This window comes from Ochlerotatus camptorhynchus, unplaced genomic scaffold, assembly GCF_037179485.1.
Source record: "Ochlerotatus camptorhynchus isolate MF236.1 unplaced genomic scaffold, CSIRO-AGI_Acam_v1.1 ptg000423l, whole genome shotgun sequence".
Classification (NCBI taxonomy): domain Eukaryota; kingdom Metazoa; phylum Arthropoda; class Insecta; order Diptera; family Culicidae; genus Ochlerotatus; species Ochlerotatus camptorhynchus.
This window is the reverse complement of record NW_027040909.1, coordinates 360,989-387,834: the sequence shown is the minus strand read 5'-3', so window position 1 is coordinate 387,834 and position 26,846 is coordinate 360,989. Positions and strand designations below refer to the sequence as shown.

Below are 26,846 nucleotides of genomic sequence, written 5' to 3'. Positions count from 1 at the left end.
ACCTTTGTGTTGAGTTTTTTTTCAAATGCATTTCTTGAAAAATTATAACGTCTTGAAATAAATTAAAAGTATAACGTCAAAATGAAAGTAATTTTCATCAGTTCGTATAGTTGTAACGAGTTTGATGTATAATAATCAATATTCTACAGATAACGGATTCCTGCTCGTTTTGAGGTTTATTCAAGATAGCAACTACAATAACGCAGTGTTGAAAATATTCCCCAAAACTCACTATAACATTGCGTTTCCAAAATATCTAGTCTACTTAACCACTAAATTGAATTACGCCTTTAAGATTGATTGATTCGTGGCATGAGCGCCAACCAATACACTGAAATGGTTTTTTATAATGTTTTTACAATTTTGTCGATTTCTCGGAAACGATACAACTATTTCCAAATACAAATTTTCCATTCTGGACTATAGGTAATCAAAAGGCACACTTGAATCAAAAGGAAACACTTGACCCTTGGGGACACTTGATTCTGTTTTCTGGATATCTAGAAGGGATTTTTTACATTTCTATAAAGTTATATTGATGCAAAGTTGTAGCGGATAAAAATTCGCATAAGAATAGCAATAGAATTTGTTAACAGTACAATAAGTAAAAAGGCTAGAAGACAATTAACAAAAAGTTTTGTTTTCTTCAACTTCTTCTGGCTGAAAGTCGTGTGGCCGCCATCCAACCCCGATCTTAACCCCTTGGTTTGTTCAGTGTGGAGCGTCATGATTACCAAGGCATGTGTCAAACGCCACTCCAGTACAGCAAGCCTCAGACAAAAATTGACCCGCGCCTGGAGAGATTTGGATCCGGACTACATTATCAGAACCTGTCGAGCATTCCGGAAGCATGTTGAGGCCGGAATTACGGCAAATGGAAATTCTATCGACATAGGTTAGATTTTTTTAAACTCCGTAAATTTTGAGATTTTTGTTTTGTTATCACAGTGTTTAACGGTGCTAATGTTGACGCATAATGTGACATTTGCGTCAGATCGTGGAACGTACAGTAGCCCTTTAATGTTTACCTTAAATTTCAAACTAAAACCGGCACGGTTCGATTTTTGCACAACTAAATTTTAGTGCAAAATCGAATGGATTAACTGTATATATTTTAGAGCAGTTCGTATATTTTCACTCCCTTTGACATTTTTTTAGCCAGCAGACATGACAATTCTCAATATTTTTTGGATATTCATCCAAAACGTATCACATTTTCACAGCTAAAAGCTGTGAATAAGTAGTACCAATAATAACGATTGAATCAAGGCTTTTTCTAGTGATATTTTGTTCAGTTTTATTTAAAGTTGAAAACTCAGTTAGAGGAGACTTTATCGCCCAAGAATTGCACACACTTAATTCTGATATATGAGTGTAAAAAAATAAAACTCTGTTTGGGATACCCGAACTTCCATAATATTGACACATTCAAAATAAAAAAAATAAATGCATATCATAAAAAGGGTATGCTGTTTTTGAAATCTATTTTGATATTTTCATTATTAATCAGGTACATTTATATTTTTTCCTGATTAGAATACACTAATCACACTAATGTTTAGGTATAAACTAGTTTAAACCAATAATTTTGAAGAAAACGCTGAGAACTTGAAAAAAGTTGCGATTTTCAAATGTAAATATCTCACAATGCGCATTGAACATTTGGTACGGAATGACCCATGTGCATTTAAATACGATACAGAATACCTCATACCACATGGTCAATGATGAAAATATCGAAAAGTGTGTGTGCAAATCAAAAAACAGATTGAACAGAAATAGATTGTTTAGCAACTCCAAAAGTGTTTTGCATTTCATATTAAGTTTAAAATTGCACAGTTTTATTAAAATTATGAGTGCTCATTATGCCCATATCACCTACTGAGTTTTAATAGTATGTATAAACATGTAAAAAATAATGTCTTATGAAAGTCATATATAGTATAATATTATAAAATGTGAAACAAACAAAAAATGAACGTATGATAATAATGTTTATTTTTATTTATTTATTTATTTCGTGTAGACTATATACAATGATTATTACAATGTTTACTTACATACTATGCATTAATTCTATTCTGTTTTAGTTTAGTTTTTATTTGCTGCTTGGACATAGTGATGTCAATAGTTCCGCAATGCAAATTATACAGGCGCATCATTCCATTGATTGGGCTATTTTTTGCAAAGTTTGTTTTGTTCGATTCTTCAGAAAATAAATTCCGTGTTCTAAGATATCGACAAGGTGTGTAAAAGTTTAATTGTGCGAGAATTTCTGCCAAATCTATGCGCATTGAAATAATGTCGTTGATGAAGAAAAGTATTGCAAATTGGCGGCGCTCCTTAAGTGTTTGTATATTGATGAGCATGCAGCGCGCTTCATAAGATGGTAATGAAAATGCAGTCCAATTCAATTTACGTAAAGCATATAAAAGGAATTGAATTTGGACAGATTCTATGCGTTCTTCGTGTATGGAAATGTATGGTGGCAGTATTCCAGAATTGATGTAAGGCCATGTGGTATATAATAGCTTAATAGTGTATGGGTCTTCGAAATTATGACTGAACCTTTCAATGAAGCCTAGCATTCTGTTTGCTTTACTAATGATAAAGGGTGATACGGTCAAAATTTGGTCAAGGGAAAACGCGTGTAAATCGGTGAAATCGTTTATTTAAAAAATCAAATTAAATTTCTTTTTCAAGTTCAATTAGTATAAAATTCAGGAAAAATATTCAGTTAGGCTTCCGCTTTTCCAAATCCGAATTGCCGGGCCTTACGCTTGACCCCTGCCATCAGATTTTGTACAGCCACCTTGTCCACCTTCTTCGCCGCAGAAAGCCAGTTTGCCTTGAACTGCTGCTCGCCCTTAGCAGTTTTTTTGGTCTTCTTTAGGTTCCGCTTGACAATAGCCCAGTATTTCTCAATTGGGCGGAGCTCTGGCGTGTTGGGAGGGTTCTTGTCCTTGGGAACCACCTGCACGTTGTTGGCGGCGTACCACTCCATGGCCTTTTTACCGTAATGGCAAGATGCCAAATCCGGCCAAAACAGTACGGAACAACCGTGTTTCTTCAGGAAAGGCAGCAGACGTTTATTCAAACACTCTTTCACGTAAATTTCTTGGTTGACAGTCCCGGAAGCTATGAAAATGCTGCTTTTCAAGCCACAGGTACAGATAGCTTGCCAAACCAGATATTTCTTTGCGAACTTTGACAGTTTCATGTGCTTGAAAACATCTGCTACCTTTCCCCTTCCTTTTGCCGTATAAAACTCCTGTCCCGGAAGCTGCTTGTAGTCGGCTTTGACGTAGGTTTCGTCGTCCATTACCACGCAGTCAAACTTCGTCAGCATCGTCGTGTACAGCCTCCGGGATCGCGCTTTGGCCGTCGTATTTTGTTTATCATCGCGATTTGGAGTCACTACCTTCTTGTAAGTCGATAGTCCGGCTCGTTTTTTGGCTCGATGCACGGTTGTAGACGATACACCCAGCTTATTTGCGGCATCTCGGAGAGAGAGGTTAGGGTTTCGCTTGAAACTACCGGCAACTCTCTTTGTCGTCTCAGCGGCTTCCGGTTTTCGATTTCCCCCCGATCCAGACTTCCTGGCTGTCGACAAACGTTCCCCAAACACTTTAATTACATTTGTAACGGTTGATTTGGCAACTTTTAGCGATTTTGCCAACTTTGCGTGCGAGTAGCTCGGATTTTCGCGATGCGCGAGCAAAATTTTGATACGCTGCTCTTCTTGCTTGGACGGCATTTTGACAACTGAAGAGTGAATTCCAAAATCAAAATAGGAGCAACATTCTACACACACACACCTTCAAAATGAGGGGTGTTCAGGTTTTTTAAATGCAAAATTGAAAGAAATACGTCAAGTTGATATTGACCAAATTTTGACCGTATCACCCTTTAGTATTATAATGTTCTATAAAAGTTAGTTTGAAGTCTAGGATTACACCTAGATCTCTTAAAATTTTGCATTTTTCTACTATTTGGTTGCCTAATGATATATCAATATGCAGTGTTTAAATTTTTCTGCTAAATGCTATTGCGGTACATATTTTTACGTTCAGTTGAAGTAGACTTTTACTACACCAGGTGATTGATTTCATTCTGGAATTCTTCTGCATCGCTGGAATTACTTATTTCCATGAAGAGCTTCATGTCATCTGCATATACAAGCAGTTTTATATTTTTAAGAATGTAGGAAATGTCGTTTATGTCCAAAATAAAAAAGAAGTGGGCTTAAATGAGAACCCTGGGGTACTCCAGAGGTGACTGGAATTGGTTCTGAAAGTTGGCACCAGTTGCCAGTGGTGGCGGTCCCCCCCCACCATCCCTCTCCAAAGGGGGAGTTTGGTAAAGAGAGATGAAAAAACCGATTTGTACCTTCCTTAAAAGTTGTCCTAGCTCGCTTTTCTAATATCTATACACAATCTTCACACTGCCGTACTCTAACGGAACTATCAACTCTATGCTTTCATCTACTCCATCTATCGTATAAAAATTACCACTACAGTCTGTTATTTGAAATTAGCATCTTCAACTATGTAAATCGTTGACTTCACGTAGAAGAACATGGTGCATGATAGTGGTTTAACACCAATTGTAGCACGGAAACTAAGTCCGATAGCAATGGGCTCTCTTCTCTTTTTGTCTTGATTCAGCTTAATAACTTCTATTTGCTCTCAACATGTCGCTACAGAAAGCATCTACGGGACAGTAAAGAATCTCCTTCCAGCAGCATGATCGCACAATTGGTCAAAAAGATGAACCCTCAAACAGAAAGATGCTCTAATGTGTGGGGAGGAGAGCTCGCCCTTTCTCCACGAAATGTTATCAACAGGGAGTTTTCATTCCCACTCTTTCCGTCCAAATTGCTTCAATCGGGTGCTCTGATAGTCCCTAATGAAATGTAATATGAAAAAAAAATATGAATATGCATGTTGTATGAGCAATGAACAATTCAATAATGAAGTTATGTCTCATTTAAAAATTGAAAATATGATATTGGGTTGTCTGAAAAATTTAAAAATTGATCTTTTCCCATATATGATTAGTTTAATCTGTGGATAATGTAGCCAAAGGCTAAATACGACAATTACTTAAGGGAAAGGGAGATGCAGGAGACACTACGAACCGACCTCCTATTAATGTTACAACAATTTGTGGTAGTAAGGAGTTGACAATAATTGATACACATACACGGTGTTGCCGATAAAAAATAAGTTTTGGTATTCTGTTTATCTGTTGAAAACGTCCATCTGTTGCTGATGAAAAATGTGTGATGGTCGTGACCTCTGAGAAATCTTTTAATCCTAAAATGTCAGCATGTTGCTGTATGAAGGGTTAAAACGGGTTGATGCCTAAGTGGGACGCCCCAATAAATGAAAAGAAGATCCTACCCTTTACGTTTGGTAAAGAAACGTTCATGCTCTTCTGAAACGTAAAATTAATTATATCTAGTGTATGATACTTTCAACCATGGTAAATCAATTGTTTATTATGTATTTCATATTCCAGAAGCATTTTGCAACTCTTATTCTTTGTGACATATTACTTAAAAAAAAAACGATACTTTAAAGTAATCTGTAAAAACAACCTGTAAACGTAAGAAAACTCCTTCCCAAGATAAGTTTTTTTTCCATGATTTTTTTTTCCATCGATCTTGTTTTCCGTGCTGAGCACCAATGCTACCGACGCCAGGGAGGCAGCTCCCACACCTAGACTCTACCTATTGACCCATCAACTCATGAACCGGGGATCAACGACTTTACTTCCCTTCCGAAGGAAGGCGTGATCAGAGATGTTATGCCTCAGAACATCCCAGCGGCGCCGACTGGGATTGAACCCAGGCCTGCTGGGGTGAGAGGTAATCACGTCACGATAAGTTTGATTCTGATATAAATATTTTGTTCAATCCACATTATCTTAATGAGAAGTAGAATAATTAGAATTATACTGACATTTGTTTTTAAATTATCAATATATTACTAATTCCTAATTAGGAACTTCTATTATTTTCCTTTTGATTTTAAAATAAAATAAAGATAGCGTACATTGCAGCGATGAACAATTTGCATCTAAAATTCGATTTCCGCCTTTTTGAAAATAATTAACATTTTTTTTTCAGTTTGCTTTTTTTTCAATTTCTTGTCAGACACAATTTATTTACAATCAACGATTTTCGAGTTATACAGTTAGCGACAAAATAAACAAATGTTAGATTTTACCTCTCAGAATTTCATAAGACTTGGCATAATTGGTCACTAGGGGCAGTGAACTAAACTTGTACTGGCATTCGGCCATTTTGACTCAATTTTTTTTCAAATATTTAAAAATGACGTATTCGATATTTTTCAATAAATGATAGCACGAAAACGGCTCATCTAGTCGAAATGACGAAAATATAAACTTTAAAAAAATCACAAATTTTCGTCCAAAAATTAGTAAAACTGTTAAAAATTTCAATAGAATATAGCGCATTTTTAAGGTTTTTGAATTTAAGTTTATTTGAAAGCTTATTAAAAATGCTGTTTTTTTTCTAAACTGGTCCTTAATGGACGTATAAAAATTTACCAAAATTGAACATAAACTTTTAATAAAAATTTCAAACGATTTTTCACATAATATTTATGTGATTTGTGCATAGGAAACGATTTTCTGGACTAAAAATGTGTTTTATGCATAAAAATCAACAAAAAATATTTGTGGGAAAAAAATTAAATCGACAGTGAGCATTCATAAGGGCGTATACGCGATGATCGATTCTCTTCATCGATTTTCTCTTTGCATTGCTACAGCTAAGCGAAACAATGTTGTAGAATTTGTTCAATGTAGAGTTGTTACAGGTTGTATTTGCTATCAAAAGCAACAGCAAACGCACCGACAAACGTTAAATCTAGCGATTTATTAACAAAAGAGAAAATCGATGAAGAGAATCGATCATCGCGTATACGCCCTTATGAATGCTCACTGTCGAAATGTTGTACGATTTTAGATAATAAAGTGTCGATTGTGTCCATTTCAGGATAGTTAACAATTTTTGATAAGCTTTCAAATAAGCATAAGTTTAAATATCTGAAAAGATCACTTTTGTTGTTTTTCTTCATTCCTTTATTTAGCGTCTGTCCCTGTTCCGCAATCTAGTGCCAATCACCATTAACGGCAATCGAATGTGCTGCAGTGAAAGGCAGCTTCCACACCTGCGAACCCATTCAACACACATGGGCCGGGACCAACGGCTGTACTTCCCTTCTGAAGGAAGATGTGACCAGAGATTTTTATGCCTCAGAAAAATCTCACCGACCTCGGCTGGGATTGAACCCAGACCCATTGGAGGTGAGAAAGCACTGACGCTTACCACTCAACCACTGGCGCCGGCTTTTTGTTTAATTGCTGCTATAATTTTTTTGATGAAAATTTGTGATTTTTTTATCAGTGTATTCAGCAGAGATTATCTGCGAAATGGTTTGTGCCAAGTCAGTTTCTTACTAAATGAGTTCAAATTTTGAGAGGCTAATCAGGACCCAAATTAAAACCGTTTGAGCACTGTGGAGCGAAAATTTCAAATTTTGCATCAGTCTATTGCACATACATATAGTATAACCACCAACATCATAATGCTACGGTATGTTCTTATGAAGATAGAAATATTCATCCATACTTGCCGGACTTATGAAACAATATTTCATTTCACTGTTTGCTATAATGAATAGACAAACTTTAATCAAAGAACTTTGTCTATTCCTCCATGCTGTGATCCATCCGTTCCTATAAAACTAATCAAATCAGCCAATGCGCTGACACTGTGCCAACCCAAACGAATAGACAACCCGTCAGCCTTTGAAAGCAGAAAGTCAATTTTGGCAAAATTGCCAGCTGTCTTTTGCAGAGCCAAAAAGCCAAGCTACTTCCGTTTGCCCAGTTGTACATAGGTGCCTTCCTCTAAGCTCCATATGGATAACATAATGCGAATAACGAAAAGCTCGACGAAACGGTCGCGGAAGGGTTCCCTTTCGATAGCCGCTGCGGCAGCCGTGTGCGCAAGTGATTCGACTACGATGGGACGTTTCAACCGAATGTGGGTGCTGCTAGCAGTTAGACAGGGAACAGCAGCGGATGAATTGAATAGAATTTAAAATGCGTTTTTTTTTTAATTTCGCGCATTTTCAACAACAGCAGGGTCCCGCACATTAATTCATGTCTCGCGGGTTAAACGAAATGTAGTACATCGCATCGGCACATGACTCGTGAATGCGCGTGTGGGTGTGAATGTGGCTGTGTGTATGACGCTACTTTGTAAATGAAATGAAAATAAATATGATAGCCGTCTCTTAAAACAGATAACTTCCTGGCATTAATTTTAATTATTCTTTTTTTGGCTTTGTGCTACACACGATTGCCATCGAGAGCGACTGTTCTACGATGGCTAACACCATGGCGCGTAAAGGTGTTTACTGCCACTTGTAATCACGGTTGGTGGTTCTCGATCCGGTTGAAGCCAGTTGTATCAGTGTGTTCTGCAGAGTTCTTAGAGTTAATAGGTGTTCCTAAAGTCTGCTAAACAAAATCATTCCAGTGTTCCTGGAAACATTGGTTTGAGAAATTCAATCCAATGATAGTCCTGTATAATATTCTTCCAGACAATGTTGCTACGATTATTCATTCTAGCTCGAATCACGTTGGGTATGTTTCTGTTCTGTGTAATTCGAGAATAATAAATTTATCTGTCACAGAAGGTGGTACCTAATTTATGCACCAAAAATACACTCATCCAGATTACGCATTTCCTTAGTAGATTCTCCCCTGCAGCTTTACCTGTATGTAGTGTCTAGTCGTAGTGGTTTGTACCATACATGCATTCATTCGACAATGCATCTCCGTAGATCAGTTTTTCGTCTTCTCTGCCTCGGACCGCGAACACCATTTCTTAGCAAATAATGTTCCACCGACAGAAACAAGTGAAAATTTTCTCCACGTGGAGAAATGTTAAACAGCTTTCATTTTTTATATGCTCCAACACCACCCCCGCCCTGTTTTTGTTTTCTCGCTCTTTTTTTCCGCCAACCTGTCCAAGTGCGGTCAGTGTACGGCTCTTTAATGACCTATTGACTGAACCGCGTGAGTAGTTTATTATTATGTATGTGTGTTTGTTGTTACCAATAAATCATTGCGCCGTCGAAATGAATCTCTTATTTCCTTGCGTTTCTGTGCATTCCCTCGGTTGCACGGACATAACAAGTCGGAAGATTACCTGCCGTGATGAGCAATTTACTGTTGAACATGATCAAATAATATAATCGATCAGCTGCTACTGTTGGCTGTTGGGTTTTCGATTCGATTGTATTTACATAAGAGATTTGTGGGGAGTTTCCGAAATTATGTGATCGGTTACATGTAGACAATATTACATCGAATGTTTGATAAACCAGTTGTGTGAAACGGTCACTACGATTTTTATTGAATGTGCTTTTTTTTTCCTCTGTTCGGGACCTAACACCACTGCGACCAGTAATTTGATCTATTGTAGTATATCCCGTGTCCTTAGTTTAGTGCATGTCGTATTACTCCATCACTATTGAGAAGTGATGTAGTATTCGATTTTTTTTTACAGTTGTCATTCTCGCATTTATCGCAAGGATCCGACTCTAATTGAAAGGTCCCGCTATTTATACCCTTCGGAGTGTTGAAACACCCTCCAAAGGTGCGCCCCTTCGTCAGTCAAAATTGGATTCTTTAGCAAAAAAATTAAGGATACATTGATAATGACCATGCATCAGAACCCTAGTCACAACCACTTCAAACTAGGGAACAACGAATAGAAAATTAGGAATCACATAGTTGAAGACTAACTAACTATTTTTTTCCTTGTTTCAAGATCAACCTCGGTTCAGGCAACCCGTGGACTTATCACTATCAACAAGGCATAAAAAGTAACAAGGACTAAGATGTGTTCCTTGGATTAATGAAAAATCTTTTTCCCCTAGTTTGAAGTAGTCAGGGCTAGGAATCGGTGGTAGATCTTACATCCCGTAACGTACCACGAAAAGGTGATCTACCCACGTTACGGGGCTATTCATAGCTTAGTTTAGCTTATACTGACTGCACATATCAATGGGAGCTACTCCGTGGTAGATCAGAATCAGTGAAATTGCACAATTAATCAATTGAATGTAGCTGGGAGTGACCGTCCATTCTAATTGTGCATGTTTCAGTGACTCTTTATATTAAATATCAATAACGGCACCGAGCGGCGCCCTTGTTGTAGCGATAAGCGTGATTGCATCTCACTCTAAAAGGCCTGGGTTCAATCTCAGTCGGTGCCGTCGGGATTTTCTGATTGGTCGATAGGTAGGGTTCAGGTGTGGAAGCTGCCTCCCTGGCGTCGGTAGCATTGGTACTCAGTACGGAAAACAAGATCGACGGCAAGCAAATCAAGAGATAAAAATAATGGCATTGGCCATTTCTTTGGAATATTAGAATGACCTATGTTGTTTTTGGGGACCGTGTTTACTTCTGCGCAAAGTGTGACTGCTTAGGCTGAGTGTGAAAGCACTGCTCTATTCAATTTATTGCTCTATCCAGATCGTATGTACCAAACGGTAAAGGACGAGGCAATGAAAGAGCCAACAAAAACATTCAGTCACTCACAAACAGCTGACTCACACCGCTTGCCTTCGCTCACACAGCATGTAATTGAGGCATTTTTCCACTGAAAATGCACGCTCAGTCATTCAAAACAAGGATTGGGTACCATCACGGAAAAATAAACGTGCTGACTGAGTGCTATGCTGTCAGTGACTCGTTTACTTTTAAATCATTCAGACTCTCACGAGGTGGATAGCTGTTCGTATTCATATGAAAATGACTCATTGAACCTGACTGTTTTGCGCACTGACTTCTGCGTCCCTACAAAAGTCACAGGAGGGAAAATCAGTGAAGCTTTCATGCTAAATAGTTTTCCGAAAACACGTGAATCAAATTTCAATTCTTTTAATGAGTGATAAGCGAATTATGCGACTCTGTAGCCCACAGCACCTCTAAAAATTATGTTTATATTGTATATTTTTTCTAGGTTTCTCATACATTGAATAACGATTTTTCAAAGTTTCGTGATTATTGGATAAGATTTTTGTCAATTTTTGACAACACTTTGAACGATGTTTAGTCAGTTTTTTTTGTTTATTAATTTATTTGATAAGGCTCAACCGAATTAACTTTACAGAGCCGCGGATTCTTGGTCACTATACAATACATCTTAAAACTATAGTCAAAAGGTACAACACAATAAACACTTTACCTTCCGCTATCCAAAAAGCCTCCTTCATCAGAACTGGACCCGCTTCCAGTGGTTTCATTGTATGGGAGTTACGCCATCGTGGGGCAAAGCGCTTCTAGCAATGGACGCAAAACGTGGTCAACACTCACACACTCATCACGAAACGGTTGCTTTCCAAAGTCGACGACGCATCGACCGAAAGAACTGCTGATGAAGAACAATGAGGAGGACCACACAATGGTTGCTGCCAAGAAAACATCAAAAGCTACAAAAGCTTCATACATCATTTCATGGAATTCTGTTGATGAAAAAAGTTAGAGGCAAATGCATGGAAATGAATGTAAATGATTTGCCATGCCTGTCTATGAGTCCAAATCATGGACCAAGGTTGTGATGATACCAAAGCTGCTATTTAGATGGGAAATTGGTTTTCCCAAATGTGAAAATAATCCTCGGGATATATATTTCAATTATGACCACCAACTGCTCAATAATTAAAATGAGTGATCAATAAATTGAGGAATACTATAAACCGGACTTAACTGGGTACTGATCATGATGGCGATGGGCTTAGTTACCTTCGGCATTGTTTCGTAGATCCGTATTCAAGAAGAATTTTTTAAAATTTTAGGTCCTTGAAGAACTTTTAAAATATTGATGTAAATCATTTTCTTGAAAATGTATTCTATGAATGAGTTAGGTCAACCTACCTGGCTATGCACGTAAAACCAGTACGTATCAGCACGAACTTCAAGAAGGCTCCGATTAACTTAGAGCACGGTCAGGAGATTACCAATCCAAGTTTGCGATTGCTGGCCTTATATTTGAAAATAAAACAAGTAAACTGGCATTAGATTTTATGCCTTTTTGCTTACCCTAGTAGCACGCTTGTCACTAATCAATTGTAGAAACTTATATACGACTTATTTCAGTCATAAACAAGTTGCTGTAACTTATTGTGGTGAAAGTGTGCTACTCGGGTATCGTCCACTGCATGTCTAATGTACTTGTTGATTGTAATTATATTTAAAAAATATTAATCACACTGACAATGTATTACAGTATTACAGCCTTTAGTTAAATTTGGAATCTATGCTAAATTGTTATCTTTCTTTCTATTTACAGGTACGTATTGACTTTATTGGATTAAAAGTCAAACCAGCACCATTGGAATTGGAAGGTATTGAATGTATTTGTGGAAGAGTTGTGTAACTTATACTTGTTTTTAAACTTTGGTCGTTATTAAAATCATTTATCGTAATTTGTGTACTTACTCTCTATACCAGCTTATTAGAGATGAACTAGCCTAAGGCTAAAAATCTCTTAAATAAAGAATTAAAAAAAAAAAAAAAAAACTCTATTCCAGCTTTGCGAGCTTTTTTTTTCAGGATGTTCATTAAAATAATTTAAAATTAGTCTGTTGATTGATTTTCACTATTTATCGACATCGTTTTAGTAAATTTTTTGAAATTTTATGTTTTAAAGTACTTTGTAGTACATCAAATAACTCAACAAGCAATTTTAGCTGCAAATCAGCCTATACAAGCAAAATTCAGCAACGTAAGCCCGCTTAAAATGTCAATTCCTCATTTTATCCCCTATGTTCATTGTGCACCCAGTTGCCCTATTATTGTCAATAAACTGCGTTCAAGTTTTCAAGAAAGAAGCATGCTCTGAAATCATCAAGAGGATTTTAAGACATTGAAAATTAACAAACTTATTGTAAATGAATAATATGCTTCCGAATGTTTCATTAATCAACATGAGAACAGTTGTGCCTAGGGAAGCTGGCATTCAGTCTTTAGACCACAGATTTTTCTTTTAAGCATTTTGGAAAATAGTGGTCAACCTAATTAACAATTTTATGAGAGTTCTGTAGACCATGATTTTGACTTGGAGAATGTTTTAAAACCTTGATAAAATTTTCAATGTTGCTTGAGCTGTCTGGAGGTTGATATGGCGGATAATTTAAAGGTACCAGTGAACAGGTAAATTGGAATCACTGGGATATGTTCAAGATTTCAAAAACATTGGGAAAACAATGAAAAAATCCCGTGCATTTAAATGACAAATCCTCCATAAAATATGCTTCTTGCTCACAAAAAAAAAACAAGATTTGAAGCTTGGAATGTTTTTAGATTTTTAGGATATTTAAAAATTCCTAACCTTAAAGAGTTAGGAACGTTTAGAAGCAATTTCAGGGATAATCATGGTAATTTAGGATGAGCGACAAGAAAGTCATAGCAGGAATTCCAAGGCAATTGTGAAAAAAAAAATCATGATGGTTTTAAGAAGAGCTCCCTCTAAAATTTAGGGTGTTTTGACGAGAATTGCATGACTATTATGAAGAAGATTCCAACTAGAATGCCAAAGAATGTGATCTATAATGATTAGTTAATATAAGTTACTAAGTGCCTAGAAAGTTCTGATGAGAATTCCAAGCTAGTTTAGGGAAGGTCATTAAGACTTTTGAGTTCTGATGATGGTTCCTGAATAATTGTGGGGCAAATTCCAAGGATATTGTAAGGATAATTTCAATATGATCTCGAGAAGAATATCAAAGGAATCAAATTTTAACGTTACAATTTCCATAGAATTCTGAGAAGCATTGTAAGGGAATTCCAAGGGTAATACCAAGGGCATTAGGAAATGATTTTTTTGACATTTTCAGGGGGAGAATTCCAAGTGAAATATCAGAATTCCACGATAATTCTGAGTAGAATTTCAAGACATTTCAGTGTTGAGCATCGAAGTTAGAGATAGAATTATTAAAGCAACTTCAGCGAATTCTTTAGAGAATCATTAGTAATTCGAAAAGAATCTTAGAGTAAACTCCATAATATAGAGTTCTGACGAGAGTTTCTAGACTGCTATAAAGAAAATCACTATGGAGTATCAGAGAATCTCATGTTCATTTTAGGCGTATTCTGAAAAGAATTTTGTAATGCATATAGATTCAAAGGAACATCTTGAAAACGTTTTAAAGAAAGCATGTGAAGAGTTCTGAGTGAATTATAAATGTAGTTGAACATGTTGACGATTTCGGGCGCAGAATAAAATTCAAAATCCAATGAAAATTCTACTGTTATGACCAATATAATCTAGCCACCTCTACAATTCAATCACGTTCGCTCTAGGAATTTTTCGGGTTGGAACATTTCTCGACATCCCTGGGCATAGAGTATGAATGTACTTGCCACACAATTATACTAATGCAAAAATGTTACAGGCATCGAAAGCTCTCAATTAATAACTGTGGAAGCATCTAGAACACTAAGTTGAGAGCACGCAATAAGCTAATATGCGATAAGCAATAAGTTTGAAAATATGAAGATGAAGAAAAAGGTTACAAAGAGAAGAATTCAAAGGAAATTTTGAGCATATTTCCAAAGAAATTCCAAGTAGCGTTGGAGGAGATTCTGACGAAATGTCCAAGGAAATTCTAACGAAAAATCATAATAAATTTCCAAAAGAGACGGCCCAAACGCAATGTCGGCGGAAGCGGAACGGAAACGGCAAGTTTGACAGATGTCACTTATGACATCAAGATGCCTAACCGAAGTCGATTTGGTTCTAACTAGTTTTCAATCAGACAAGTGGGCTTATTCAGATCGGGCTTTCCGCTGCCGCTTCATTGCGACTTTTTAACTGTTGCCGATACAACAGGCAGTAGCAGCGGTTCTCTCGGTCTAGATCACGCGTTCATATAGCCGATGGAAGCTGTTTTCCCGAAAGCTTTGTTCATTGCCTGCAGCTTGGTCGATCGGTGAAGTAAAACTAAGTTCGATGATGCCTGGAATTGAGGTCTAGAACACCGGTTGTTTTGACTTCGACTTCCTTGGACGAAATTGCCAATTTCGTCAAGACGCTGACGCAAAGGCTACTAAAAGCAAGTTATCAGATATCGGAGAAGATTGTGAGTTCATCAAGTTTAAGTCGGAGGAGTCTGAGCTTTATGCACTAAGTAACAACAGTGTGGATTTAATTTTTCATTATGCCGATGGAAAGGCAGTGAAGGTAAATATGTAGCCTGCAGGAGGCAACATTCAATACGAGCGAGTTTATGGTTTGCCAATATAAGACCCGGATAATGCTCTAGCTTTGGTGTTGGGGAAATACGAAAAAAAAGTGAAGCGTATCGTTCGGGAGAAATTCTCTGCTGAGCTGGACATTGACATGTAACCTGATGTATGCAGTGTGTATATGGAATGTATATGGAAGATAAAAAGGAGATTCTCTCATCGGTCCATTTCCTCAATCGGAAGGAAAACATATTGTATGAGGGAAACAAAAACATGTGTTTTTTATGCAAGATGGACTGGTTGACTTCCTTTTCAAGCGTAAGCCAAGCGGCTGGTGCTCTGGAAGGAAAATCTCTCCGAAGAGAAAAGAGAGTTTCGTCGACGGCAGAAAGCAGTTGCAAAACCCAGGACAAATAAGAAGAAATCATAAATATTGTTGCTCATGAATATTATTTTTTTAATGCAATTATTTACTGATCTATATATGTTTAATATTTGCCCCAACCTGAGATATCAACATTTGAAAAGAGCGTATTTTTATAAGAAAAACGTCAATCTTGACTGAACTTAAGTAACATGTGTATAGAAGTTGTGCAAGCATTCATTAACTGTAAATAGTGGTTATATAAAAGCTGAGTACGCACTATTCTAACTATTTTGTTAGATTCGGCCTGTAGCTGAATGCACAGCTTTTGTTCAGGTACGAAACTAAAAATAGTACGTTTACATTCCTATTCTATTACATTTGTTATAAATGCAACTTCTGACTTCAGATGAAAATGCAAGCATTTATCATTTCAATGCTGAAAGTTCACCTATACTTTGTCCAATCTTCTATTATCTAAACTTTCCAGATGACATCATCCAAAGTAATCCATGCACTCATATAAAATGACACCACTCTGGCAAGCGGCAAATTTGGTACCGTTACTGCGTATCAGCCACCTTTCATCATAAATCACTTCAATCTCACCGGAGCACATGCAGCTCTAGCACGAGAAGATATCATCACTCGACTGATGCTGAAAGCGATGATGCATCCCTGTTTGTGCGTCCGTGCTTTGCATTGCACCGACTTGGGGCTAAACATGTGGGACCTAGTATAAAGCCAACGGTGTGAGACTCGACCACAACACCGGATGGGATGAGAACCATAGGTCGTGCCATATCTGCATCTGTATAGGGCAAACAGCTTTCAGCAGTTTCATCCGCGAGGAAGTAAATAGGAAGTCATCCTGCCGGTAGGGTTGTCTGTAGCTTTGGGTCCTTTGTATCAGTGTATTGCAGACTCCCTCCTCCGTCGGAATGACGCAGACGATGGAGGCGCACGGTAGAGGTAGAGCTCACCCTGCCGAAGGCCACGGTCATGCGCTTGACCGTCCAATCTGGTTTTACCCCCTGCAGAGCACCTACGCATATTCGCTTTAGACTTTTTGCAACAATATGCTTCCGTTGTGAATAGGGAGCTAATTGTGATAAAATCAAGTTATCCGCCGAAAGCGTGCTTCATAACGTATCACATCAAGTGTCTTGCTCCGGAGCACTTTCAAAAGTTGTCACATTGAGGAACAGGTTTTCTCTGTGCTGCACTTGGTTTAATACACAAAATGCATTCCGGACACTTGTTAAGCTTCACAATCAACCAAAAAAAAAAATAACTTGACCGTCCGTCGTCGAGTTTGTTCGTAAATGCATTATTGATAAAAAGAAAACATACAACAACTGAGCCATCGTGTATCTTTCATAACACAAAACCATCGAATCTGTTGCCGGGAGAGGAACGGCCGAAAATGTGATGAACGTGGTATAATTTAATGAAAAAACCTTCTGTTTGTTGAATATAATTTCGACAAGCGAGAAATGGACGAAAAGCGCAAAAAATGTATCGGCCCTGCTTGTAGGCATTAGGTGGTCTCTGTGTGTGTATGAGTTTGTCAGTGTGGAAAACGCAACAACTTTCTCGCTATGCGTTGCGGTTTTCATGTTTTTTTGTGAGTGCTTTTATCCATCAGCACATCTCCGAGGCATATTTTTTGTTGGTTCTGTTGTTGTGAGCCATCAACGCCATTAACGTCAACGGGTGGGTGGGTGGTAGAAGGCTGAGTGTGCGTGTGTTCGTGAACTGGGCATGCGAAGAGATGCATTATCATTTTCACTAGCGATATTTTAGCAAGCTTTAAATTGTTACAGCATTTTTGCGTCGTTGTTAATGGTCTTTCTATTTGCGAGCGAAGATCCTGGGAGGGTACGTTTGTGAAATGTTAACGCATATCATCGCGAAATGCTTTTCTCTCGCTGTGAATCGATATGAATCTGGTAAACTGACCGTTTAGCGTGGAAAATCGTGAGCGTTTGAGCGAAGCTATTTTGTTTCAATGAATGCTTCGTAGCGTACTCTGTCAAAATCAGTGTGAATTTTATTCACTCAGGCTGGAATATTTTTTATCACCAGCAGGTGAAATATATTGGCGTATTAAACATCATAAAACATAATAAGCATACTTTAACCGAAAGAATTTGGTATTCTAATATTTCGTCATTAATCATAAATACTATCATAAAAGTAATAAATCTGCTGTTTTTGAACTTAAATCACTTTAATCAGCTAATGAAATACATAACAGCCACTATGGTAGAATGGCTAGCCTTACTTCAGAGATTTTAATCAATGCAGTGGGACAAACTTCATGATACTTATAGATGATAAGTGTTGTGGAGTGTTCCAGTAGAGGATTACACGCGAACATTTTAACAGGGCCTATCAGCTTATGTAAACACGTTTAACGCGAACCGACGGACGCCCGATTCCCTTACCTGTTGGTTTGCATAGGCGAGTTTCGATTCGCGCAAAAGGGGCTTTACACGTTTTGTTATAGGCCCTTTTCAAATGTTACGCGAGATTTAAGCTTTACCTAATTCAAGTTGAGCTTGCTCTACAGGTTCAAGAAGCCTTACAAAGCAGATGCACTGGGATTATCTCTGAGCTTCATTGGATACAGGTTAATTGAAAGGTTCAAACGCAAAAAAAATCTTTATGTTATGTTAATGATATCATCAAAATTCAAAATTCTAGGATGTAACCGATTTATTTACATTTCAATGTTTTTACCTCAGAGCAAGGGGCAAGTCAGCTGTACTCAGAGCAAAAAGATTCGCAGCGAGTAAATTTGAGCAACTCATAATTACACAAAACTGACCAAAGTAGTCTCGCATTGTTCAAAATATACATACCTTCAATGAAAAGTCGAAACAGACGTCATCTCCCTACCCAAGATTTTATTTATTTGAGTTGAAATCATGCATTTGTTAAATTAATAATCGTTAAAATTGTATGAGATCGCTTGCAGGACGGGTCATATCTGATAACAGATTGTGACATCAACCGCGTGAACTATGTAACATCAATCGGCATTAGTCGTCAAGATATCGCTCGTAATCAGGGATTTGATTCTTATGAAGACACCTGATTTATCATAGCTAAAGCTTTCTTTTCTAGGTGGTCTATTAGCACAAATGGAGTGACAGACGGAGCGGCTCGAAAACTTTGGTGACGAACCTGCTATTGCAATTTTTCAATGTACCACATGGCAACACTACTACTTGGAAAAAAATCTGTTCCCGAAAACGGGAACGGACCGTGAACTAAAAATCACGGCCAGCTATCCAGAACAAAATTTTCTCAAATATACACCGTGAACTATGGTTCACGGCTGTGGTTCACGAATATGGGAACTCTTTTTTTCCCGTGTACTGGATTGTACTAGCATTTTCACCAAATTTCTAAAACAGCGAACCACATTATTTTAATTTATTTCTTCGCCAGTTAGTCGGCTGTCACTTCGTTTGTGGTATTAGTTTCTGTCTGGGTGCAGAAACAGTGCGTAGAAGCCTTACGATATCTACCTTTTTTTTTTTTTTCCTTTATTACCGAGACTTTCAGCCTTAGGCTGGTTCATCTCTACCGATATCTACCAAAATTTTATATCAAAGAGCTGGTTACCACCATTGATACGACAGAAAGACGTATGCGGCGAAACAGTTCCTTATATCTAGAAAGGGATAACTGGGAAGGAATTTTAATTTATCGCAGAAATGATCAGTTGAGCGGTATGCGGTTCCGAAACTAGTCGCGAGCATCGGCAGAACGAGACCTGCGACGCCATCAAGGATGGGTTGGTGAGAAGTCGTCAAATGGAGATTGGAAGAAAGAGTAACCATGTGCTAGAAGAAGTAGGATACAAACGATATTTGAACCATAATTCCAAGGGAATTCAAGGAGAGCTCAGTGCTAAAACATTCCCTGTTCGCTTGAACAATAGCTCCGGGAAATGTCATTTTCGTCAGCTGGTGATCTTTCTTGGTGGACGCCATTCTCAAGCTGCTCATGAAAATTCAGCAAAGTGCTAGATACTGGGAGAAGCAGAAATAAACGGTGGCACAAGCCACAATCTTAAAACAGCTTCATTTGTTTCTGCAAATAGATCCACCCGATGATGGTATCCGTTAACTCAGGCCTGGTGGTCATCTCGCATTCTGTAACACCGATATCCAGGATAGAATTATACAATCCAGCAAGTCCAGCATCACAAGTATCTCATTCGTAAGAACTTCGGCACCTGTTTTCAGTTGTTTATGAAATTATTGTGGAAAAATATGTCAATCGGTTGCAGCCCCCACTGATGATGACAGATTTCGACACAAAAATCAGGTTGCTATGTGTATTTGATGTTGATCAACGCGAGTTACTCAGAGTTACTCAACATTACCTCCGATTTTACTCATGATCAAAAGCTGTCTTTCCCCTTGCCTCAGGTTCTCAAAAACCAGTTTTTGTTGTATTTTTTTTCCTTGATTTATTTTCCGTCGATCTTTTTTTTCCGTGCTGAGCACCAATGCTACCGACGCCAGGGAGGCAGCACCCACACCTGGACCCTACATATCGAACCATCAACTCATGAACCGGGGACCAACGGCTTTAATTCCTTTCCGAAGGAAGGCGTGATCACGCCGACTGGGATTGAACCTAAGCCTGCTGAGGTGAGAGGTAATCACGCTTACCACTACACCACCGGCGCCGCTGATTGAGAGCTTTTCTGCATTTGTATTATTTTGTGACAATTACAATCATACTCTATTGCCCATGGCAGTCGAGAAATTGTCCAACCCGAAAAGTTCATAGACTGGACCGGGAATCGAACCCAAAAACTTCCAGCATGGTGATGTGTGATGTGTGTGATAGATGGACGCATGTGCTGTGTTTTAAAAGGAAATCTTATGGATGGGTTCATGCCAACACATTGGAGGCGAACCAGCCTAAGGCTGAAAGCCTCCTAAATAAAGCTAAATTAATTAATTAATTCATGCCAACACTCACCTTGATAAGACCCCAAGAAACTCTACCCTCGTTTTAGCCAGTAGGCCGAAGTGAAATATAGAGCTTAGAGAACTCATCGAAACAATTTTGAACAATCTGATACTTTAAAAAATGTATCCCTGTCTTCCTGCTCAGATATTAAATAAATTGGAAAATCTTGACTGTAGTTCTTTGATAACACCTACCTAGAAAATTTATATGAAAATTTTAGCACTCGAAAAAAAATCTCTTCCTTCTGTGTTTTTCAAAAAAGAACCTTAAATTCAAAAAAAAAAAGCATTCAAAATTTTGTCCTAATTTTAACATGGCCGAATTGAAATCTTTCCAAGGTTGTGAATTAGATAAATTTGAAGATCATAGGCGCAGAAATTGATTTATGAATAACGACTGGGAATTTGTTTTTTCGAGATTTTAAATGTAGGAATATGTTCTGCTGATACATTTTTAGTTTACGATTTTTCATATCAGCTTACACTTTCATAAAATATCATATCTTCAAATCTGAAGATATGCCTAGTTTTGCTTCTTTCAAGTATAATTGGTTCTTTCAAGGCCTATTGCAGCAATGATTGTTGGCATCTTGGATGAAATATGCATCGATAGTCTTCTTTTTTACTGCTCTTTCTTTTCTCAATCCAGAACAATACAGTTGCCAATGATAGATTATTTATCGATCAAAGCTTGTTTCCCTAAAAGCTCTGCTGCTAGAAAATCAGCCCCTGATGGGTTGGGATGAACATATTTATTCTAAAAACATTTAATTGTACACTGCAGTCCGCTGTAAGAATTGACATTTTCTGTAAGAAAACATACAGAGTACATCCACCCTTAAATTTAAGGTTTATGCTCATTTTTTTGCGTGTTGATATATACCATTAATAGTTTCGCCAAATTTGTGTTTGTATTTGTATTTGTATCAAAAATATTTCATCTGACAATTTAGTCTGAATGAATAAAATTAAAGTTAATTTTACACAGATCTAATTCGAGTTGCAAAACGTCCAGCTTATTTATTAGACTTAGAAAGCTCTTCGACAACCGTAAACGTACTAATACACGCTGAGATTGGTTTGTTGCTCCCAAACAAGGTTCGGTGAAAACTTGGGTGCTGTAACGTTCTAAATTGATCTTGATACGTAAAAATCTTTTTCAAATATAAAAAATTGTAAGACATGATTTGACCTTGACGCTAAAAATTTCTTAAAACCACTTTAATCACTAAAACGGGCCTAAAAACCACAATCATCTGAAAACACCAAATTTACTGTAAAACGTTCAATTTGCCACGGAAGTGAGTTCATTTATTTATTATGCGGCTCAACTGTTCAAAAAAAGATTGCGAAGCCGAAAGTCTGTAAAACAATTTTATAGTTTTTTTTTTATAATTGCTTTATTTGTACAGGCTCAATCGAATAAAAACAATTTTATAATTGATTAAAATACTATGGTGAACCATGGTCAGATTGTGAAGAGTTCTTGTGATTTTACTTGAGTGGCCATATTCTGAATTTTAAACATCGCGTAAAATCGTTTATCGTTCGTTTAATTTTAGGCTTAATGGTGTCCCACGTAAAATTGCATCACGGAAAAAACGCTGTAGAAAATTACTCATTAGATATTTTCTCTTGAAAATAAGGGTAGAAGTAGTTTAGAGTGTATTGTTTACACTGTATTTTTATCGCTGTCAGTTTTTCGATAGTTGGAAAAATGGCGTCACCCGAAAAGCAACGTCGCCAATTGATTTTGCGCAAGCACCTGGAAAATCCTCAACTCTCTCATCAGGACATCGGAAAACAACTCAGAATCGTGCAATCAACGGTGAGTCGTGTGATTAAACGTTACTACGAAACTCTGAGCATCGAACGGAAGGAGAAATGCGGTCAGAATGGATGTTCTATTAGTGATCAGGATCACTAACGCGTGTCGTGAAAACGTTTAAGCGGAATCCCAATGCTTCAGTCAGGGATGTGGCCAAAAAGTTGAATCTGTCCAAGTCTTTCGGTCAGAGAGCCAAGGGCCGGGAGGGACTGCATACGTACAAATCGTGACGAACGGCAAAATACGGTGGGAAAGTCACGGACCCGGAAACTGTACACCCAGATGCTGACGAAGCCTCATTGTCTCATCATGGATGATGAGACTTACGTCAAGGCGGACCTCTGGCATCTTCCGTACTGTTCTTCACCGCCCAGCACAAGTTTGAAAGGAAGCAGAAACTTTCAAAGTTTGCCAAGAAATACATGATTTGGCAAGAGATCTGCTCATGTGGCAAACAGAGATGCGCCGCTCGTGACTACCGGGACTGTAAACGGAGAGATATACCTTAAGGAGTGTCTACAGAAGCGTCTGCTTCCTCTGTTGAAGCAACACGAGGGGCCCTACGATCTTCTGGAGTGGTACGAAGCCAAAGGTGTCACTTTCGTACCCAAGGACATGACCCCCCCCCCCCCCCTCCAACGCACCGGAACTAAGGCCCATCGAAAAATACTCGACTATTATGAAGCAGGCACTACGGAAGTATTGGTCAAATCTGAGGAAGACATGAAGAAAAAGTGGGTTTCCGTACAGAAGAAGCTGCAGCCACATATTATACAGAACCTAATGATTGGAGTTAAGCGTAAGGTGCGAGCGTACGGTTATGGTTTTGAAGTTGAATGAAATAAATATACCAAGAGCTTATTAATGGGTTATATTTTATTGCCTGAAAGTTTGAAAAGGATCGGTCAACTAGGTAATTTTCCACAGATTTTTTTTAGTGATGTAATTTGATGTGGGACACCCTTTATAATTGGCACTAGGCATGAAAAATAATTTACATTTATTTTCCGTTACCTTTTTGCATCAACAGAATCTTACAAAATGTAGGTTTTGTAGTTTTTGATATTAACTACAACTTTTGTGAATTACACAAATCTGTATCTCTCATCGAAATTGTTTGCAAACTTACTGATTTATCCGATATCGCGCTTAAATTTATACATTAGGTGTAGATTTACGCCAAAACTAGCGTTAATTACGTCGATTTATTCAAACGGTGTGGTGTGCTTTCCACTGTGCCCGAAACTTGTTTAATTCTTCCAATAATTTTTCCTTTACCAGTGCCAGCCGTGTTTATTCATTTTTTTTTCACCACTTCTCCGTTTATCTCTTCGGTTGTTGTCCAACAATCTAGGTACCTGCTGCCACAACATTGGCTGTGCTCTCTGTCGTGTTATTTTTTCTTTTCTGGCTGTTTATGGACCTACCGCTTGGGCAGGAGTTCTCCCAGTACCCCTCCATCTTACATACAATAAAACACCTGTGGTTTTTAGACCTCCCCCCCTCCTCCTTCCTACCACGTAGGCAATCCTAAACTAATTTTTGAAAATTTGTATCGACCGTAGACACTCACCAACTCCCCCCTAAGCGTCTCTCTTCTTAGGATATATTCCCCTGAAAAATGCCCAACTGCTTCCTTTTTCACGGCCATATAAACACCCCGTACACCTGGGTACATGTCAAGACCCAATTCCGTAGGGGTTATGCAGCATCGTTTCTACTGACTTTAACTTTATGCAAAGTGCTTTCTCCTCCCTAATCATTTAAGTTGCTTCCATCTGAACGACATTCGCATTCATTGCTTTCACGAAATTGTCAATCTCAAGTGAGTAATTGATTCAAAATAGGAGATTTTAGAACAAATTTCACCCACATCTGCTCTAGATACTTCATCCAGTTTCTACAGCGCACCCAAGCTTTATTGAATTTTACTACGGTGTTCGGGTCATTATGACCCGAATCGCACTTTCAAAGTGTTATAACTTTTGACGGTTTCCAGTTATCGCTCTCAAATTTTGTGACTTTTAATCTTTGGAAAATTCCGTTTTGACGGAAATGTTTGGACGTTTCTGAAGGGCTCCACAAAAAAGCTATGTTTAAGGTATTCGGGTCATATTGACCCGGATTTGACACAACGATTCCACTTCTGATGAATTATCCATGAAATTCTGAGAATTTTGAGGTGTCGCATGAATTGCTTCTATGAAAATTATAAAATGGATACATTTACGGTGTTTCCGGAACCTGGCTACCGGATAGCCTTATTTTTTCCTGGACAGTACACATGGACAGTGATGTACATTCTGGTTTCAAGTTACAAAATATTCAGCCTTATCAAATGCAATGCAGATGCATTTTACGACACCTATTGTGAAAAAACACACCCGTACAAAAATTGTCAAACCTTGATCATTCCGACACCGATTCTGAGTGGTCAATTCCGGCCAATCCTTGATTTGTGACCGGATTCACAACATTTAAGCCCAAAATATTAGTTTGGGTGCAAATAATCTGAAATGCCTCCGAAATCGTTGGGTCAAATCCGGTCAACAAGGCTGTTCTAACCTTTTTTTGTACACCGTAGGGAGGTTAATACATTTTTGTTAGATTCGGTTAAAATAGATTGATTATTAATCCATGATCTAGAATTTTGGTAGATTCAACAGATTGAAGAGTTTTTCTGAAGTAATCAGTGCAACTATTATAATTAGGGAAACCTCCACTGGTGGTCACATTTTCAAAATAATCAGTACACGATAATAGTTTTGAATCCAACCACTGAAAATCGACATAAGTAAACCGCAAAACCCGCTCATTATCCTTTTTAACCAGTATTCATTTACCCAACTCCCACCGGTATCGAATGACGGCCCGTTGGTTGTCCCAGTCACCGCCTAACCTAACTGTGTGCATGAAAGAGTGCACTGTTCGTTAGTCAGTCGAGCCGGGCATGTGGCGTGCCCCTAACTTTCATTTTCTATTTCAATGTCAATAGCGAACCGAACGCGCGTCACGCTTCGTCAAAATCCCCTCGAGTGTAACGTTACACTTATTTAGCAAATTTTTTTTTTCTGCTCTCCATCTGATAAACCCATTCCTCGGAGGTAGTACCCGATGAAAGAGTTTTTCCAGCATTTTATTACCCCTCGTGCCGCACATCCAACAGTGTTTCTGGAGCTCGCCTCCCTTTGCTACTGGGTCACCAGTGCCTTCCGAACAACCGGTTATCCCACTCGAACGGGTTGAGCTCGTCCGAGATCATCGAACGTATCTCATTCCAGTCACGTGATCCAGATTTTTAGCTTTTAAGAAACTATTATGGCACTTCACGGCAAATCAATCATCGCTTCGCTGCTAAGACAAGGATCCTCCTCTTAAAGCAGTCAACAGTCAGCGGAAATACAATTCACACGCGCGCTTGTATCATGGTGGTGGCGGCTTAATTTATGCACAAAGCATAGGCAGCCTGGCAGGCAGGCAGGCAAAAATTGAATGATAATTGAAAATTACGAAATTTCCTCACGTAATGTTCTCGCTTCGGGGTGGCAGCGTGCGCATAGAGGAGTGTTCGGTGGTTTCCTTATTATGAGACGCTCGCGCATATGTGTTGCGCTGCCGGGCGGGGTGGATTGTCGATGACTATGATGGGCAGCCTCCTCGTTCCGTTCGATCGGTATCGGATATCTTCATTACCTATCGGTATGATGACGTGAGATTGTATACTGATTGCTGCAAATGGCTCTTGTGGCCAATGTTTGCTGAAGAGATTAAACACATAAGCACGTAATTCTTTAATAAGACTACACGCTGATTGGTGATTGAAACAATACGACAAATTTCGTTAATTAAATTTTCGTTGAAATGAAACAAGCTGAAGTTGAATCGGTAGATTAAAAAAAAGTTTTCTGATCAATTATGCTAATGTAAATTTTATTTTTGTTTTATGTAACTCCCCCTGCATCAAAATAGCAAAATATTGAATGGAAAGAACAAAAAAGTTACACCCAAAGGAAGCTGCAAATCATGATTTTCTTTTAATAATAATTTCTTTAATCTATTTATTTTTAGTTGATGCTTGTAGATATTCCGAGTGATTTCATTTTTCTTTTTCGTCCTCCCCCCTCGAACAACTTGAGCGATGTCAGACATAAAATGAAAATAATATTTCCATCGACCTTCCCTCCCCTTGGCTAGTTTTTTAACCTGGACGTTGGTGGGCGGGCCTAATCTTATGCTTCATAGTGGAGCGTTGGAGACGGTTGGTTTAGGTCCTACATCGTTGGCTCATGCCGTGACAGAATAGCGTCATGAGCATGTGATGAGGATTACTGAGCTTCCCCTCTCTGATGAA

General features: G+C 38.2%; 1 protein-coding gene and 1 long non-coding RNA gene across 2 annotated transcripts in view; one reads left to right on the top strand and one right to left on the bottom strand.

Moving 5' to 3' along the window:
• LOC135711166 (synaptic vesicle membrane protein VAT-1 homolog-like) overlaps positions 1-26,846 on the top strand; it is a 176,055-nt gene that overhangs the window by 11,007 nt on the left and 138,202 nt on the right. The gene's annotated exons all lie outside the window — the stretch shown is intronic.
• Positions 19,091-26,846, bottom strand: part of LOC135711186 (uncharacterized) — a 239,414-nt gene continuing 231,658 nt past the window's right edge. The window contains exons 2-3 of the long non-coding RNA XR_010518458.1: positions 19,276-20,254; positions 19,091-19,206 (exon numbers count right to left, since the gene is read on the bottom strand). This is a non-coding gene — a long non-coding RNA (uncharacterized LOC135711186). The remainder of the gene's footprint in view (positions 19,207-19,275; positions 20,255-26,846) is intronic.